We start from the raw sequence: 20,066 nt of genomic DNA, 5'->3' as shown, positions 1-20,066 counted from the left end.
AAAAAAAACCCACAGACTTGGCTTGTTTGATAGATTTAATTGGGAATTAAATGTTTGATAAAATGCTGCTCTAAGAATTTTAGACTTACAAAGTACAAACTTACATATGAGCCAGTATATGTTAAAGGAACCGATCGTGAGCATGCATTGGTATAATCAAACAGGAGAAAAACACCTCATTTGCAAACTCACAGTTTCCTTTTTTAGGTGTTATTAATTTTACAACCACTTATCCTTTTCTTTTTTTTTCAAGTTTGAAGCTTTTATGTCACAACCCCGTCTACAAAATAAGACAGATTTCCAGGTCCATCCTGATCTGACTGTGAGAAATGAGAGTGTAAAATATCTGATCGGGACAGATGCAAGAAATACATTAATTTCCAGACTCCAGTAATTAAGAGGGATCTACTGGCATTCCTGAAAATTAAATAACAAACAAAACACACACACACACACAAAAGCCCTTTAGGCTGAGACTAAATTGAACAGTTTTCTTCATGCACAATTGAAAGGAGAGATTAAAAGAAAAGAAATTGGAACGTTAATGTGACTACAGACATGGTAATATGCCAGTGCTCTCGAACTCATTAGCGATTAGATTTTAGTGACTCTTTGAGCACGATGATTTCTGTGACACATGAGAAATATATTGATCTCGTGATTCATTGCAATTCAAGTTCTTTTCGGATAATACCCCAGTAAAAGCACTGCAGAACTGCCCTTAGATGGACACACAGTAGGTTTTAATGTTTTCCTTCAAGTTTCAGCAATAAACTGCATCTCCCATCTGCCTGTCATAAAAGTGTTGGAAGAAGAGGCAGCAAGTCTTTCCCATGGAAATCTTGCCACCTCAGTGAAGGAGCTCTGCCTGTAACAGCACTGGTGCAATGTCTGGAGTCAGTCCACATGAACAAATGGGCACCATATGTGGTTGACAACCAGTCCTTTCAATTCCAGCAAAGCCAATTGATCCGAGTGCACCGATTTTACATTGGTCTGTTGGGAGCCATCAGATGGTCCTTAATATTTAAAACTCAATCAGCAAGAAGGTTATGCTCCTTCAGGACAAAGAATTGAGTAACTACTCACCATTCCTTGGGAAAACAACTTTCAACACAGTCTGATTGTAATAGAACATAATAATTGTAATAATTGGAATAGAATGGTTTTAAGCTAATAGTGGGGAAATTTAGGTTAGATGTTATAAGTTCTTTACTCAGAGGATGGTGCTGCCCAGCGCTGTAGGTGCCCCATCCCAGGGCCATAGATAGGGATTGGCAGGCAGCTGATGGTAGAGATTGGAACAGGGTGATCTCTCAGATCTCTTCTAACCCAAACCATTCTATGGTTCCACGATTCAACACCCCCTGCAAACAGTGTTTTGTTTCTTTGCCCATCTATCTATGAGAACTTGGCACAATTGAACCCCAGTCTTTTTTCTTTCTTTCCCTTGGAAAAGACTGAAAATAGCAGTGATTATGGGGGGGGAAGGGGGGGAGTTGTTTTGCGTTTATCGTTATTATTTTGTGGATATTTTTGTAACATCTTTTAGAGATTAAGTTCAATTAGGAAACAGATGGCACCAAAATATCGTCAAACATTTCTGATGGGCAGCAAATTACCGACTTAATTATGTAAATAATTAAAATTTATATTTACACCTGATCATCCAAATGAGGGTGAAAATACCAATTTCAGGGTTTGTTATGATTGCTGGCAGGGTGTCAACCTGTGAGTGCGACACTTCCTTTTTTCAGCTTCATATGTCTCCCTTAGATCCTAGAGTAGTCAAAAGGACACCTGGAAAACTGAGAAAGAAAGAATGAGCAAAGACTCTCAGCTACATTTCTGCCATGTAGGCATTGTCCCTACTTTAAAAGGGATGCTTGCATTGGTTGTGGGGGTGTTGCTATTAGCATGCTCACTGCAACCACATCCAGTGGTACCAGCTCAGATCAAGCTGGCCTTGTACAAGAGGCCATACAAAGATATTGTAAGGGATGGTTCTTGCACAGAAGAGCTTATAGGGCAAATAAACAGGGCTGACACGTAGCGGAAATAAGAGCAAGACTGAAACGGAGTCAGGCAGTTTTATTAACTTCTATATTACAGGTACAGAACTGAGGCACAGAAAGATAAAATGTGTGATTCTCATTTGCACTAAATTTGCTTTGCACCACCCTGGCAGCATAAATGGGCCATGAAGTGGTTATATATTATATTTACACTCACTTTGCACTTCCTCTGTGATTTTCAAATGCTTCAGCATTAGTGAATATCAGACCAAATATGATTTCTCTCGGATCACAAAGGAAATCAATGTCATTGAACCCACATTTCCTTAGTGCCACTGCAGTGCCTTATTTACCTGACATTCTTTCGCCCTTTCCTGGGCTCTAATTTTGTACACATAGCTATCCATAGTGCTGTAGTTCCTCTTGGTGTTATTAAATGTGTTTCAAAGTATGACTTTCCTGGGAACCCGCAAGCCTCCAGGAAAATGAGTCAACACTTCTCTGTCTTTTTGCTTTAACTTATTTCTCTGCATCATGATGGAGATGGAGTAGGGAAAGCTGTGAGGTACTGGCAGAGATCAACATGCTGGCTCCTCACCTGGCAATCTCAGGTCCAAGCCTTCTTCTAGACTCTGAGATGGAGCTGCTAAAAGTCATTTTGAAATCATGACTCATATCATTACATCAGATTGCAACCACCCATTATTCTATCACTGGCAAGGATATTCCCAAGTAGAGCTGAATTTGCCTTTGAAAATCTAACTCTCCTGGTTGCCTAGGTCATGGATTTGCTTCAGTTAACCTTCTCTAGAGGTTGGGATGGCTAAGACAGATACAATCCTATGGTTTTGATTCTGAGCTGTCTTTGAAGGTCAAAATCACCTGTTGTAGTTCTTCATATCTTTCCTGTTGAAGGTTGTGCAATATTAAGATTTTTATCTTAGCCCTTTTTTATCAGCTCTATTCTCCCATCCCTAATTTGGAGCCAGTGGTGTTGGGGGGGGGAGGAGAGGTGACAGGGAGGTCAAACAAATGCTTCTATTGATATCCCTGTAATAAAAAGAGCTTTACTTTCCTTTCTACTGATAGCAGTCAAAGGCGCTTTGCTTTTGATAAAATTAACCTTGGAGCCAGAAACAACAGAAGCTGCTCTGATTTCATCAGCCCTTCTGTCTGAGGAGACGTGATCACTTACTAGCAATGAAAGGGGACGTGTTGCCTATACTGTCAACTAATGTAAATTCCTTCCCTCCATTCCATGCAGTGGGTCCCTCTGGCAGTATCTGTTCAGAGTTTCAGAGCCTCATTCCACCACACAGATGGAGAGAAAGAAAAACAGAGAATTCATGCTATACGTAGACCTATTGACTCCCATTTACCTTTTCACATGGCTGTGCTTTGCCTTCCTTTTGCTCTCTTGCACTCAATGTGTTTGCATTGCGTATCTTCAACAGAACATTTGCTTGAAGCCAATGCACAGCTACCAATATGCTGAAGTATTAAGTTGGATCAGGGTCCAAAGGGTTATTTGCCCAGGAGAACACTGATAGGAGAGGCAGTGCAAGGACAACAGCCTTGTCCTGGCCATCTTCAACACTGCTTGGAAGTCAGGGATGAGTCTGCCTTGTCACACTTGAAACCATGGTGTTATCACAAGCCAATTTTACAGTTTAAGTACTCCCTCAACCAGCCATTTATCAAATGTTTCCCAGCTCTCCATTCTTTATTTAATGTGTTAGTAACCACTTCAAAATAGTACCTGTGCCCCATAATACTGAAGTACTTCACCATAAAATATAATGATTATTATTATGATCTGCATAAGCAAAGGCCATTGCCTGGTCTATGCTGATAGTATAAAGGGATTTGCCATACTATTCCCTCCACTCAAAAATGTTCTCCTGTGCACCCAGAGCAGTTAACACCATTCCGAGCAGTCACCACACGTGACTGAAATGACTCATAGACACAGCTGTTATTCAAAGACAGAAATAAAACCTACTAATTCTTTTGGAGGCTGCTTCCCCATGTGTCCTGAAGATCATAGCTGCATAGAGCTCCTGTAGCTGGGACTGGAAACTGGATACTTAGCAGGGGATTGAGTTAGTCACAAGAGATGGTGGCTCTCACAGAAGGCTGTTAGGAATGGCAGTCCTCTGTCGTGTGCTCCTTCCCTCTGCCTATCTATCTCAGAAGCTGCTTACAAGCTATGGATTCGCTATAGAAGTGTCACCCAGGATGCATCTGAGCTAATAAGGGTGCTGTGGTATGTTGTGTTGGATCTCATGTGCTGTAGTGTGTAATATTTGGTCAGACTCTCATTATGGCAATGAGTTTGGGTTGAGAAGGGCAGTACGCATTGATCCACCAGAGTGGCAGGAGAACTTGCACAGTGGATTTTCAACCTGTGATTCTAAATACCCACGTATCTAAGGAAGTGGAAAAATCTTCAGCCCTAGCAGAGTTATCAGTAGACAGAATGGATCTCTGTGCCTGCTGAACCTTGTCAGAAAATCCTAGAATCATGAATCATTACAGTTTGGAAAGACCACTAAGATAGTTTAGTCCAACCATCAGCCCAACCCCACCATGCCCCTTTACCACGTCCCTCAGTGCCACATCTCCACAGTTCTTGAACACCTCCAGGGACGATGACTCCACCACCCCTTGGGCAGCTGTGCCAGTGCATTACTTTACTACATTACTACTCTTCTGGAGAATAATCTTTTCCTAATATCCAACCTAATATCCAGTTCTTCCCTCTTGCTTTGTGCTGGAGCAGAGGGGTGAGAGGGACATTTGCATTCTGTGGGAAGGGAGCTCTACAAAGCACTGCTGCAGAAGGTTTCCAAAGGGTTTCCAGGGGAAATCTCTGGCAATCCACTCTGCTGTTGATTAGCACAGTGTTTTAAGCAGGTAATATTTCCTCAGCAGACAGCTGTAAATGCTCATTGTCAATATGTACAAATAAATATTTCAGGTGAAACAGACAAAGACATAATGGCTCATGTCTCTTCTCAAATACACTGTGTGCTCTTTCCTGCTTTTTTCTTTCTTTGTTTTATACATCAGGGTAATTCTGATAAAGCCTTGAAAAAGGGAACATCAGAATGTAAATGGGGAATGAAACTCCTCTGATTTTTCCCCCAGCTCCTGCCCTAGCCAGGTTCTGCTGTGTGGCAGCATTGCCCAGTGATGTGGGCTTATTCATAAGAAATAGTTTCTGCTTCTGCTCTGACAATATGACCTTAAGCAAGTTATATTTGCTGTCTGGCTCTTTCTTTCTTCTCTCCTACTACTTCTCTTTTCTAAATTTATTTTTTATTTTCTTTTTCTTTATTTTTTTTTTCTCCAGTGCTGTCCATTTTGGATGCATCTGAAAAGAAATCCATGTCCAGTGAGGATGCTGGAAGCTACTGTAATAGAAATGAGAGTTTTTAAGTCCCACACAGCCAATTGCTTGCATACACTGCTGTGTTGTGGGTTGTACAATTAGTCCTAACAACTCAGCAGGGGGAGTTGGAGATTCTCAAATTCACTTCCATTCTTCTTATTCATTGTTGTGGGGGGAAAGAAAAAGCATTTTTTCTGTATGGGTGAAAAAATGTTAATATCTTATTTGGTGCTGTCCTACACAATTGAAATATGCAGCCACTTCACTGGTTTTAGAATCAAAGCATTCCCTCGATTATGTAGTTGTGTGAGAGAGAATTGAAATTTCCACACGCCCATTCACAGCCTAATTGATTCTTCTAACTGTAATGCAATTTTTCACCCTGTATCTTCTGGACAAAATGTTTACAGTGATATTGTTTTGCTCGAAGCCCACGCTATTAAGTTGTTTAGAGAAAGAAGTTGGCTGGAGAAAATCAACAGTGATAATTTCATGCTGGTTATATGGTGGGTTCCTGGGGGATCAACAGCCAGGCTGCAGGTGCCCAGGTTCTCAGGATAGTCAGTGTTTGGAAAAATATAGGAAGTCCTCAGAAACCAACTGGCCAAATCTTTCCAGAGTAGATGTGCCACCATCTAGAAAACCTTGATATATGGCAACTCTCTTTGTAGGATTGCAGCACAATATTTTTAGGTCTATCATTTATACTTGAGATAATTCAAACCCTCCTAAAAGTATCATGCTTGGAAACAGATTTTTGGATAATCTGTGCCCAAGGTAACCCACATTTTAATGTAAGATGTACAAAAACCAGAGGCAGAGGTGGGGATGGGTAAAAGTATGGAGGCTTGTTTGAAAGAAGGAGCAAACCATGAGATATCAGGGTTCGGGAAATGTGAAACAGAATGAGCTATGGAGTCATTCTACATTTGTGGTACTCAGTTACACATAACAGTCTGCAGCAAAATTACACATTTTTGGTTGGGCAGTTGGATTAATAGCTAACCCATTGTCATGTGGTGAGAATATATCTATGTGCAATGAGGTATCTTGGTTGTAGTCCTATCTATAGAAATGTTGTGATGTTTGTTAATTTAGAAGCCAACAGCTATTCATACACACACACCTGTATCTGTATCTCTCTATCAGAACAGCCTTGCACTGAGTTTGATAAGGGAACATCTCAGCTGGTTGATTTATTAGTGATGCTGTGGAACTGTCTTGTTTTCTCCAAACCACTTGTGAGGCTGGTATGTTTCTCACCTATATTTAAACAGCTTGACTGAAATAAATATGGCCTGATTTTCACCCTGCGTGTTTTCTGTGCACAGCGCTGGTCTTTGATGCATACACAAGATAGTAATTAATTTGCAGTTTCATTCACTAAGAGAGACATGAAATGAGAACGTCTCTAGATAGATAGCAATTACTGTTTTACAGCACACCACAAGACTTTAAAAGAGAATGCCATTTCTTTCTACAAATTGCTTTCTTAAAGATCAGAGTTGGCCCCTCTACCCCACTATCTCTTTCTCTGGAGCTTGCCTGGAAAATCTCCTGTGTGATGGGAAGAGGAGGGACTCGTGGAGCGACAATCTGCGTCTGGCTACACTCAAAGCATTTGTAAACAACTCACAGTGTTTGCTCAGAGGTTTTTTTTTCTCCTGCTGTATTTCTGATGAATGCAATGAAATGTGAGGGGAATGAAGGTCTCCTAAGCACATTTTAATTTAGATGAAGAATTATACATTATTATAGCATACTAGCTGTTCTTCCGACATAATTGATTGGGAGGGCCATCCACAAAGAACAGCAGGAACGCTTGACATTGAGGAGACTGCAGAACTTGAATTAACCATTTACAAATGTGATGGAAAGTATCTGGATCCAGTGGCCTAGACTGGAAAAGTGGAAAACTGAATACAGGTTCAAGTGGCACCATTCCCAGGGGGAATCTCTTCTTTTTTTTTTTCCTCTGTGACTTTGTTTTCCCTCAACAAAGTGTCAAGACAGGTTTTTATTAATTCCTGAAGTGGTAAATATGAGATAAACATCAGAAAGAGGCTTTTCACTTGTATCTGAAACATCAGTGATGACAAAGATCAGGGAAAATCCATCTCTCCGCAGTACCAGATTGTACTGTAGCCATCCTCTAATCTTCTCCATCATCTTGTCTAGGCTGTTGGACAGGCTGCAAACTCCAGTTTTGCAGAGTGCTGTCACTGATGGCTTGGGTAATGCTGATTCTGAATCTTTAGGGTATGATATGGAGAAATCCTTTAGGTCCAAATGTCTTGTCTGGCTGTTCTCGTCCTGCGCTTTAAGAGACATCCATCAAGTGGAAGGAAAGGATGTTCATCCGATAGTCCTCAGAGGTGAAACAACTACGATATCCATAGCTACATTCCTCTTTATATTTAAAGAAAACTTTTATATCATTGAGTTGTGCAGCTCTGTGTCCTGAAGAGAATAGTCCTTATTTGATACTGCAGATAGCAATGTCACTGATGTATCAGGTATTGTCAGGAATTACAGAGATAGAAGCAGAAGCTGAAAATAATTGAAACTTAAGAGAAAAAGTTTGCTTAGGGAAGAGTTTTGGGCAAGCTGTTCAGATTACTTTGAACTGCCTTCCCTGTGCTGCTGAACACTCAGGCTTATCTGCCTGCAGGAGAACCTGCGATCCGGAGGATGGTGTGAAATCGAAATGCTTCTTGTGAGTGTTTATTAGGTCAGAGGGAGATATATCTCACCTGGAATTGTGTAATCCAATGCAATAGACAGCTTTGGTTTATTCAGATCCTCATGAAATGATTGCTCTAAACCTTTTCTGAGCTGAATTAGAAGATGCGGTTTTTGACTGCATTGGATTTATGCTATCTTCAGAGAACCAGCTGGAAGCTCACACCCAACTCAGTCCTCACAGAAAAGAGGAAATGACAGCACTGAAAAATGTGTTTTGAGACAGTTTTGTAGTGACCGTCGCTTACTTCTGCCTGGTGGGCTGGAAAAAGGCTATGTATGCCTTACATTGTCAGAGTAAGACTTCAGTGGTCTTTATCTGATGCAAGAGATGTATTCTGCTTGCTCCTCTCCTGGCTAAATGTCATCCCCATGTGAACAAGCACTCTGCCTCACCTCTGCCTTTCATAACTGAATGCATGTCTCATAATTGTTTCTTTCAGACTTCAAGTATCCAGTTTCCTTAAGCTCTCCATCAATGCTAGGCTCCTATTCCTTTACACCTATGAGTTCCTTGAGCTGTTCCACCCCCCACCCCATTTTTTTTTTTAAAATATAGATGCATATAATAAATCACTGAGCTCCAACTGAACACATTCTTCCAATTAAGGCCCTACCAGAGCATAGCTGAGTGGAATAATTACCTCTCTTGTTTTACACAGAATACTCTATTAGCAGTTCTAGCATTTTGATCTGGGACTCGACATTCACCCAGAATATTTGGTCTTTTCCTTTTTTAACCGTCAGCAGCACATGAAAAGACAGGAGTAGGCTCTGCCAGGCCAAGCCTGACACTCCAATAAGCTGCTGGTAACAGGAAACAGCGTCTCTCTGTTTCATCTTTCTCACTTCTCTTGGTTTTGGACAATATTTGCATCTGCTCATTTTATTGCTTGCACATCTTTGTACCCATGGAAGGTGTATTTTCTTTCCCCGAGCTTTCCACTTCACCGCAGCATAATGTGTAATGCAGTGCACAAGATGAAAGCTGTTATCTGATTTGAGTTTAATGTTCAAAAGTCCTCAAGCTGGTTTATCTAAAGACACTCCCTGTATAATTGTATACTTAGAATTCAGCTGCAGTCTAATAGGGCAGGGGCTCTGTATTCTGACTGGAATTACAGAAAAGATACTATTTACTTTTTAGCAAATAGGAATGGGGGAAAAAAAGGGGGAAAAAATCATAACATAAGAAAATATATTCAACAAAGTTTCAGAAAAACCTAACCTGGGGTTTGATATATGATGGAATTAGATTGGATTTAAGGGCAGTGAATGGGGGGAAAATTAGAAGTCTGGAGAGATAGGGATTAAAATTCAACAGTAATAGAAAGACTTTAGGCAGCTCTAATCAAGGAATCAGCCCTTTTGGGCTAGGTGGTGTACAAAAATATCATGCAGAGTTTCACAGAGATCCTGGGATTTGAATCTAGCTTCTGTATGTATTTCCCTTTAGATGTATTTTTAAAGCCACTTTATTAATATTATTAATATAATGAAAGCAAATTACTTTAATAATTTGACTGGTTTCAGAGGACTTAAGTCAATCGACTCTGACCAGAATTGTCATTGTGTTGGTTCGGGATCTATTAATATGATCTTCAAATCTGAGCCTGAACGTACTGTTGCTATGGAAAGTATTTACAGCCTCAAATCCACCAAGAAAACATGGCAGAGAAGTAAAACAAATAAATCATAGAGACAAAGAAAGAGGAGAACGGAAGCTCTGCTGTGTCATTTTATTGGGGGAACTGAAACACAGGGAGATTAATGGTTTCATTTGAAGCTACAGCACATTCAGTGACAGGATCGGGAGCAGAATCCTGGTCTGTTACTGAAAATTGGATTTTTGATGAAAAACTTCATGCACTCTCTAAAATTCAAGAAATTTCCCCTCACTTCAGCCAGAATTACCTCCCTAGAGTGGTGAAATCTTAGAGGCAGGGGGAAGAGTGCTCTAATCTTCCTTCTGCCTGTTTTCCTTCCATAGAAAGCATCATTCCAGCTCAGGATGATGGCTAGCTGATGATGCTGATACTCAAGGGTCAAAGCTACGGTGTCAGGCCAAGAGGTACTTCAAGAAATTTTGTAACAATACCCTATTAAACTTACATTAAATTTTACATCTTTTTTTTTTTTACCACAAGATATCAGCTCTTTTGCAATCAGTTAGTTTTATTTTCCCTGATATTTAGCGTTTGCATTGATAAAGATCATTTTTCATATCAAACTTTGAAACTCTCTTAATTTCACACCTGTCAATACTGAACTACCATTTTGTGAAGGTTCAACTAGGGGAAAAAGAAAAAAAACCCTCTAAGTTTTTCAATAAGGCTTTAGTTGCAGTTCTCATGCAGCCGTGAAATGTCCTGGGGTGTAATTAAGAAAAAACCCTTCATGACATTTTGGGGGGAAAATATGTATTCAACTCTGCTCACACCATTCCAGAAAGGAAATTAGTTCTACATAAAATGGTAGCCTCCTAAGACTTAGTAATGAGAACAACTGTCTGCTACAGAAAGACTGAAATAACAATGAGGGTTGGTGCTATTTTAATAGATCAGCCCTGCTATTCTATTCTGGAGACAGGAAAAAAAAAGTGGGAAGTTGGTTGAAAAGCTCCTGAATGGAGGAAGCCTTCACACAATCCTCCTCCATGGCAAAGACCTTCACACCTCTGTGACAGCCTGCTTCCCCCAGGAGCAATGAACAGACGTAGATCTGCCCGCAGCCCCTGAACCAGTATTGCAGGCTGCAAACAAGTGGCACAAACTGATATAGGAGATGGGATTGTGATTTTTAGCACAGTAATTATAATAAAGCATAATTAGAAGTCTGCTATTGAGCCAGCATGGCCAGGACAGGCAGGTTCCCTTAACCAGGGATTAAGGCTGGAAAAGACTCTAAGATCACCAAATCCAACCACAACCCACCCCACTGTACCCACTGATGACATCCCTCAGTGCCACATCTCCATCATTCCGGAACACCTCCAGGGATGGTGACCCCACCACCTCCATGGGCAGCTGTGCCAATGCATTACTGCTCCTTCTGAGAAGAAGCTTTTCAAAAATAGCCAATTTGATATTGCATCATCCTATCTTTGAGTGCATCCTCATCACAGGAAAACCCTCACCTCTACTTTACCACAGCAAATGGGAGATGAGATGTGCCTGCATACCTGGGCACCAACATGCACATCGTTCTCAACACATAGAGAGGTTTTGTCTCAGTGAATATTTGCTACGGATATTTTTTCTGCAGAAATCACTTGACTGCTGAAAAGCCACTGGAATTTTTTCATACCCTTCTGTTTTGTAGCAGCAAGGGCATAAAGGTGCCAATGGAAAATTGCTTTGGTACCTTGAACTGTAAATGATGCTGTTTTCATGATTCATCAAATCTGTCTGAAGCAGAGGTGGCATGTCAGCGGGGCTAGGCAAAGTTTAGAACATAATAGGGCCCAAGAGGTGAGAGACATGCCTTTCTTTTCAGTGGAGCATCTTTGAAGTGACTGCTGGAAATAATTAGGTTCCTTGATTTCCATTGCCATTTGGTGCTCTTCACGCTAATCAGAATAAGTGAACATTTGCATGAACTGGAGGGAATGGAAGTATTTCATATTAGGAAGTGCTTATAACAAAGATAAAGGTCTCCAGGCTTCAGAATACATTGTCCCTGCAATTCTACAGCATCCTTCATATATGGGGGGGAAAAAAAAAGAAGAAAAAAAAAGAGGCAAAAAATGTATATTTAATATTTATTAAAGAGCCTCAGATCTTTATAATCTTTAAACTTTGGGCCCGTTAAATATTCCAAACTCTTTTTATTTATTAATAAATGTTTCATTCTGTCTCTTCCCAAACCCGAATGAAGCTCTTAGGTCACAGCGCCTGTGAGATGAATCACAGAGAGGAAAATGAATAAAATCAGATTTCTAATCACTTTGAAGGATCCTTTAAGGACTTTAGGGGTCCCATGTTTAAAGAAGGGAGTGGGACTTGTGATGTCTGACCTTTCCCTTCCAAATTCAGCATTAATTTATAGTTCTTTTATGATCCTGAGCACATCAGCTTCACCTCCCTGTATCTCATTTTATCTAGATGTAGAATTAGAAGAGAAAAATATGACCCTATTTTACAAAGGTTTTACAGGTCTTAATAAATTTTGGATATTAAAGTGCAGTGAAAGCTTTGCTTTATAAAATACAGGGAATGTTTTCAAAAGATCTCAGCTCTTATTTAGACACCTCTGTAAGAACCTGAGCTTTGAGGGCACCATATGTCCTGGATCTTTGCAAATATCTTGTTATGAGAATCATAGCATTCTCTGTGGGAGGCTGAACTCTTAAAGCAGTGTAGATTTTACTTACATACCAAACTTGGAAGCAATCTCCTTTGGAAATTTGTCACTACGTTGAGACATTTGAATGCAAGGAGAATCCAGTCTTGAGATCATTCGATCTTCTGAGTGAAAATAATTTGAAGAGGGACTTTTCATAAGGTTTCAAGTTTATGGAGGAATCCTGTTATAACTGGGAACAGCGTGAATTTGGCCTTCTTTTAAGAGCCAGAGTGTTGCCTGCATGGGGTATTTCGTAGAGCAAGCCTGAACACTGACTTTAGATGAGAAAACTTGATGAGAAAGATGCCAAGTAACATTTATCTTGATAATTAAGTGGGCCTCCATTGCTTTCGATTTACTTATTTCCTTACATGTACATTATTCTTTCTGCCAATAGGTGTTTCTGAAAGATGAGACTAAATGTTCATTTCGATCATTTAAAATGATGAGTCCAAACAATAATAATAATAATAATTACAGAGTGACTGAAGGATTGAAATACTGCAGAATATGCCGTTCTTGCCCTTTTCTGATATCCTCCTTATTTTCCTTACAGCAGTCCTTCCTGTGGTGAGGATTTGTCCTACTGGGATATATTCTGCAGTGTGCTTTTATTCCATGCACCTCCTGTGGCACCTTTGGCTGTAGTCAGGGTAGATTCATGTAGTCAGATTCATGCTGACTTCAGAGCAAGTCTTCTCCACCAAATGTTTGTAGCAAGGCTTCTGCCTCCTGCCATCTTTAATCATGGAAACCTGCAGCAGCTCCATTGGCATCCACAGTTTCTTCAATTTTTTACTGAATTAATGGAGCAATTAATGTCTTTAGGTTCCTTACAGTGTGGACAAAGCACATTCAGTGGTCTGTGAGTCTGAATCAGAGGACAATTGGGTGATGCTATTATATATGGTGAGAATCCACTCATCCTTGTAGAGCTGTGAAATGTGTGATATTAGATTCAAGATGTAAATATACGTGGTAAATGTGATATTAATGTCCTCTTGATTTGCTTCTGTAAAAATATCTTTTATCAAGCCTAATTTCACGAGATTTCTCTACAATCAAAATGAAGTTTCATTGCAAGCAGGAGGGTTGCACTCAAAGCATTCTCTCCTCTTCCCATACCCTGAAAGTGAAAAAATACATTGCTCCAAACCACATTTCACCGCTCCTTTCTTTTCTTTCTTTCTTTCTTTCTCTATTTTTTTTCCCTTGGCCCGAGTTTCCAGACTGTCATGCAGTGACACTGAAATTTTCAGAGCATTGAAGTTGTTGCCAGTGAACTGCATGGGGCTGTCTTGAAAGCAACGTCCATTCACCAAGCAGCCCGAGGGAGAAAGCCTTCTCCTGTTAATTTTGTTTGTCTGAAGGTAGAACAAAAACCATGGTGAAAAGAGAACAAAGTTTCCAAAGGTCCTTCCACATTTCCATTTGGAAACAAAACATTCATAAACTTTTGCTTTAATTTTCTTAGATCTTTGTTACAATTTTTCTCTACTTTTAAAAATGCAGAAAAGCACAGCTAAATTCAAAGGCACAGTGGGAAAGAGACATAAGCTTGAACCATAGGGGTTATAGTTTCTAGTAAACAGTTCTCTTCTCACCACCGCTGTATGATTCCCATGACTGAATTTAACCTAGCGGCGACTTACTAGCTATCAAAAGCTTTTCATCTCTGTAAGCTGACTCCCCAATTACCTACCATTTCGAAATTAAAGAGGGGGAAACAAAATAGCTTTCCTAATCAAGCAGGAAAAAATCATTCTCTTGACCTGGGCAGGTGCTGGGATGCAGGCTCCTTCTGAACACCTGCAGTATGTCTCCAATGGATTTATGAGTTACAATGCTGATTTTCAGCTGCCAAGGAGTGCAGTTTGATTTACCAAGGTGGATGATTCTCTTACCCAAGGGAATTTTACTTTCTTAGAGGTGTATTTTTCTATTTACAGGTAATGTTTTCTTGCTAAAAGAGCTATTACTAAAGACTGTTACATATTGCAGTCAAGAGAGGCAACATCAGGATGAGCTGAAAATAATACTGTCATTAGCCATGTCTCTGACAAACTCTGTACAAGTCCCAGGTAACATCAAGCTTTGCTCTTGACAGCACTGATGATTTTAATTCCCCATGAATGGAAGCTAAGTTTCTATTTTGCACATTCTTGCAGGCTATTGGGGACTGAATGCTCCATGACTAGAAGATGTAGCTAGAGAAGCAAGGCTCTGAATCAATGCCAAGTTGCATTTTGGCCAAATTCAAGTGTCTGAAGGAAGCATGGATATGTAGAATCACAAAATCATGGAATCATTAAGGTTGGAAAAGACCACTAAGATCACCAAGTCCAGCCATCAACCCCTCACCACCATGCCCACTAAAGCATGTCACTCAGTGTGTCATCCTTTTCATGGAAACCTCCATGAACGGAGGATATACACTGAGGAGGAAAAGTTATGTTAAATACTCTGATCTGGGTCCTTTTGCAATATCAAAGCTAATTTGATTTTGAGCATGGGCTCTTCTGTTTCATTGAAATCATTAACCACCACTAGCTGAGGTCTTACCTTTCCTTGAACTAATTCTCACTTGGAGATAAAGCACTGAGCTGGCTTGATTTCTCAGTGGGTGCTCTCCATGACTTTGATGCAGTGCTTACTCATCTTGGGCCAGATCTGTGTGGACCTACAGAGAGGGAGCTCATGTAGCAGCTTGCATTTCCCAGGTCTCAAAATAAGGGAACAAGCCACATATTTTTCAGTGCCTACACTGCCCCGTGGTGATGAGGGACCTCAAACTTTCTTCTTTTTCTGACCTATTTTGGGGGGGGGATTTGGATTCAATCAGAGAATACAGCTGTTAGATGATGTGGGGCACTTAAAGGACAAGAAAAAACTGAACTCAATGCGGACTGCTTTCCTGAGGGTTTCACTCATCCCATGATGGTGCTGTGCCTTCATAGCTGATACTGTGCTGTTGCCCAAGGAGTGTGAGTACTTAGAGCATGTAATGCAGGGATGCACCTCACCAGCTATAGTGAAGTGGTTCCTCATGGCAGGTGGTGTGGCCAGTTGAGGGCAGGCTTTGTACATGACCTGCACGTCCTCTTTCTCTTACTGTTGAGTTTAATCCACAAAACTCCAGAAGACAGTGAAGTGCCATTCCCACCTTTATGCAGCTGGGGAATGAAGATGCAGAGAGCCTCCCGACTCACCTGCAATTATAACTGTGGGTTGTGGGGATCAGAGGAGGTGGCAGCTGAAGAGGGAATTGATCACAAGCTTTCTGATAGCACCCTGCTGATTAGAACAGCCTGCTTTATCTGTGGATAGGCGTAATTCCACTCTTTGTACCCAGCCTTTTGTCTGCCTTGTCTTCTGAGATAGCAGGCTCTTTAGAATAGGCACCATCTGATATTTTATGTAGCACTTAGCAAAATATAGTCCCAATCTCACTGGGCCTCCAGGCATTACCATAATCAGTGCATTAGGGGTCATTTATTTTTTTTATTTTTTTATTTTTTTCAGAGTGAAATTTGAAAATAACTTTGAGTAGTCTTTTGTAGTAGAAGTTTTCTTTTGCCTCTCTCTGGAGAGGAGGTGGAGAAGGGGGATTTACGTTTCCTTTCTCTTGCATGCAGAGCTGCGCATCCATGTTGAGCCTTGAAGAAAATCTAAGTCCCAAACTCCCCCAAAAGAAGTGGAGCCTTCTGGGTGTTTAGGAGGAGAGGGGGGGAAAAAAAGAGAGAGAAACGATTTGAAAGAGCCAAGATATTTAGCTTTGAAAATTAGCTACTCAGCAGGCCAGCATTAAAATTAATTTAATGGAGTGTAAATTAACATACTTGACACTTTTTTGATCATTTTTCATATACAGTGCTGACCGATGGAAATAAAAGCTTTCTCCCCCATGAGATTAGGACAAGGAAATTCACAGATTTACCACTCCCACCCCCTGGGGCACTTTCCTCTTCAGGAGTCAATGTAATACATCAAATTAAGTCTTTAAATAGTAAGCATTGGCATGAGCCTTTGCATATAATAAACCAACTTAAAAAAAAATAGAAGAGTTTCATTCACTGACACTGGAATGTGTAAGGAATTTTCCTTTCAAATACACCGTTAATAAATTAATAGAAGTTAATAAAGTTCATTCAGAGTTTATAGCAAGGATTCTCTTGAAAAGTACAGGGGAATATTCATACCCCAGTCCAAAAATGCAACGTGGTGAAACTTTTGGTATGTTGATAAGTGATAAGAATGTCATTCGAGGTTCTTTTTTTTTTTTTTAATAATAATTTAATTGTCATTGTAAAATGCCTCATAGTTGGGACAGATTAAATTGCCACAAAAGCCATTACTGAAATTCATATCCCCCCATAAATGTAAAGTGTTTGCTGCCATTCCATAAATAACCACAGTCGTTCCAGGAAAATGAGGTACAAGAAATAAATTAACAGAACCCAAACACAGAGGACATTTGGTTGCAACAATTTGCAGTAGAGGCTGCTGACGGGAATTCAGCAGTGCCCAGAGGAGAGGCAAATCCAATGTTTAATTATGGGCTCGGTAAATCATTCTCCTTCTGTGTGTTTGGCCATATTGACATGGTTTGAAGATTATTTCAGAGCCTGGTCCAATAGTAAAGTAAAATAGGTAGATTTCAGGTGGCGTCCTGCTTGAAAAGGTCTGGAAGGCACAATATTTCTCCAAACATGGGTAGGATCCGCTCATGGTTAAATGGAAAGAGGCAAATCAATTGGTGTCAGTCTCATGCTAAAGGCTCTAGGTCCTAGTTTCCATCTTTTGCACTTCAGTTGGTCACTGTACCTTGGGTGGTAGTGAAAACACAGTAACATTTTGGAACTTTCCATCTGCTTAAATGGCCACAAAATGTACAGATAAGAGCTTTTAGCTGGAGTGTGGTGTCAGCCTGAGGAAGGAATCAGCTCACAATGATGCGTGTTGGAGAGAGGACAGGAAGGCTGGGGAGGGACATAGCGGGTGGGAAAAAGAGATTTTAAACAACTTAATTGTCACACAGAAATGGCATCTGTAGCAAACATATTGAACTGATAAACAATGCAGCTGCTACAGATTTCACACAGAGAAGAAAATGCCGTGGCCATATGCAATTCATTACCTGTGTTAATTAGGGAATTAGGAAAAAAAAAAAAAAAAAAAAAAAAAAGTAAAAAATAAGAAGGAAAGAAAGTGTAGGAAAAGGGGACAAATTGGATCACCAGGAAGAATGTCTGTCTGCGGTCTGTGCATCTGCCCTGACCATGCACTTGTTCCTCTGCTCTCATTTCTGGCCAAGGTCAGGAGGTACCCCTGGATAATGCACCAGGCCTTGGCACTAACTTGCTAACATCTGCAGGAGGGGGAAAACAAGGATGAAATAAGAGAAACTGAGGGAAATTTACTTCCAAATGCATATTCAGGGCATTAATATTCACCTCGCTTTTTCCTCTCCACTGACCTGCAGTAAAATCCCATCAGTTTTAAAGCAATACAAGGCCGCTCTGTATGGCACCTGGATTACAATGCATCTCCCTAAAATACACCTGGCTCCTGGTTTTGATGCTGGAAATGATTCCAGCTCTGAATACAGGCACCGAAGGCACTTTGGAGTGTGGAGAGCTATGGGATGGAGCATCGCTGCTTTGCAGCCAATTACTGTCTGAACCCACCACCGTGGGCTCCGTGCCACATTTAACAAAAGCAGCAGGAATCCACCTTCAGGAGACTTTGGATCCACTCCTGCAGACAGAAAATAAAGCTAAAGATTCCTTATTAGTGAGCAAGAAAGTCACAGACAACCACTGAAAAATAAAAAGTTACAAAAAACTCCCAGGTTTTAGATGGGATTTCATGTTAGTACTGTAAATTAATGTAAATGTCACTTTAAAAGAGAATACTGAATAAAAACCTAATAAAGCTGCACAGCACTGCAGGGGTGGTGAGTAAATTGAGGGAATATTTGATTAGATTTCAAATGCTGCTCTTTAATTTGTATGCTCTCACTTATTTCCACCTTCCCCCCCCCACCCTTCCGCATCCTCATCCATTATATCTCCTGGTGTATAGTGAATATTACAGTCCTAGAAAAGGGTCTCTCATTGCTGTACCAAAGCCCACATCAGCTGTGACACACGTTAGGAGAGTTTTGAATCATAGAATAGAATCACAGAATCACACAGTTTTCAGAAGACCACTAAGATCCCCAAGCCCAACTCCAACCCACCCCCACCATGCCCACTATGTCCTTTGGTGCCACATCTCCATGGTTCTGGAACACCTCCAGAGATGGTGACCCCACCACTCCCTGGGCAGCTGTGCCAATGCATCATCACTCAATGCTTTGGGTTTAAATCAAACCGAGAGATTTTAGGAAACTGAATCAAAATCCTTAGGGAAAGCCCCTGTGTGTTGTCTGTCTGTAACTCCAGGGCAATCACATGGCTGCTGGTATCAGTGCCATGGCCCAGAATCTGGGACAGCCCCCAGAAATGAATCCTGTGGGCTTGGGACATCCCTGGGTTCCCTCTTCTGACCATCAAAGCTTTCTATTGATCTGCAGCCTTCTGGGACCATAGTGCCAAGGAAGGAATACAAAACTCATGTTAGGGCCATCCTTCCTTCAGAAGCTCTTCCCCTGGCAGATATCCCCGCTCTGGTTAAGCAACAGCAGCCTTGTAATAGAGAGAATGATCTGAGATCTCTACGGCCTTTAGCTACTTCTCTTTTGCCTCTGTGAACTGCTATTGTGGAATCTCTGCAGCTGCAAACTGGCCCCCTCTGCGCCGGTCAGGCTCTTATCTGCATTCCCTGAGCTCTGGCCAGACTTGCAGTAGAAATGTGCTTAAAGGCTCTTCTTCTGTCTCAGCCTGAGTGTTATCTTGGCATCACTGAGCCTTTGCTACTCTCTTCTCAGGTGGCGTCACTCACATCCTTGCAGTTTGAAGCTAGAAACTATCTCCTTCATCCCTCTACATATTATTTCTTGAGTTGAGCAGAGATTGACCTCTCCCTGTCCTTTCTATTCCCCTGCTGCTTAACAGACTGGCGGGAAGTGATGGACTCTCTGCTTTTCTCTTAGAGATCTGAGGGCTGGCCACAGAGTGTCTATCAGCCCGAGCTGTCTAGCAGCTATTCGTGCATGCTCACTCAGATAATGACACTAACAGCAACATGCATACGTTACTCAGCTCCCTACCTCCTAATATTTTCAACATTTTCAAACCCACCCCTCCCAGGAAGGCAGGAAAATGGGATGGTGGAGATGAGATCAGACAAAGTGAGGTTTCTTAGCCGTATTTCATGATTCCTGTTTCATGATTTCATTATTTCTTTAACTGGCAAGAAGTGGTGAAGCTGCATGTAAGAGTGCCTTCAAAATCAGGCTGACAGGAGCCAAAACCACACTGTGATGAGTGGAAAAGTGAGTGAAAAGGGAGGAAACTCCCATTAGGAAAACAGTCAATCTTAACGAGCCAGTAAACTTGCTTCCCTTTCTACAGGCAGTATCTCTGTGGCTCAATGCCTATGTGGGATTTCAGTTTCAGTGTTTGTTT

Source organism: Excalfactoria chinensis, chromosome 18 (assembly GCF_039878825.1).
Source record: "Excalfactoria chinensis isolate bCotChi1 chromosome 18, bCotChi1.hap2, whole genome shotgun sequence".
NCBI lineage: Eukaryota > Metazoa > Chordata > Aves > Galliformes > Phasianidae > Excalfactoria > Excalfactoria chinensis.
The sequence above is the reverse complement of the archived record's forward strand: the minus strand, read 5'-3'. Positions refer to the sequence as shown.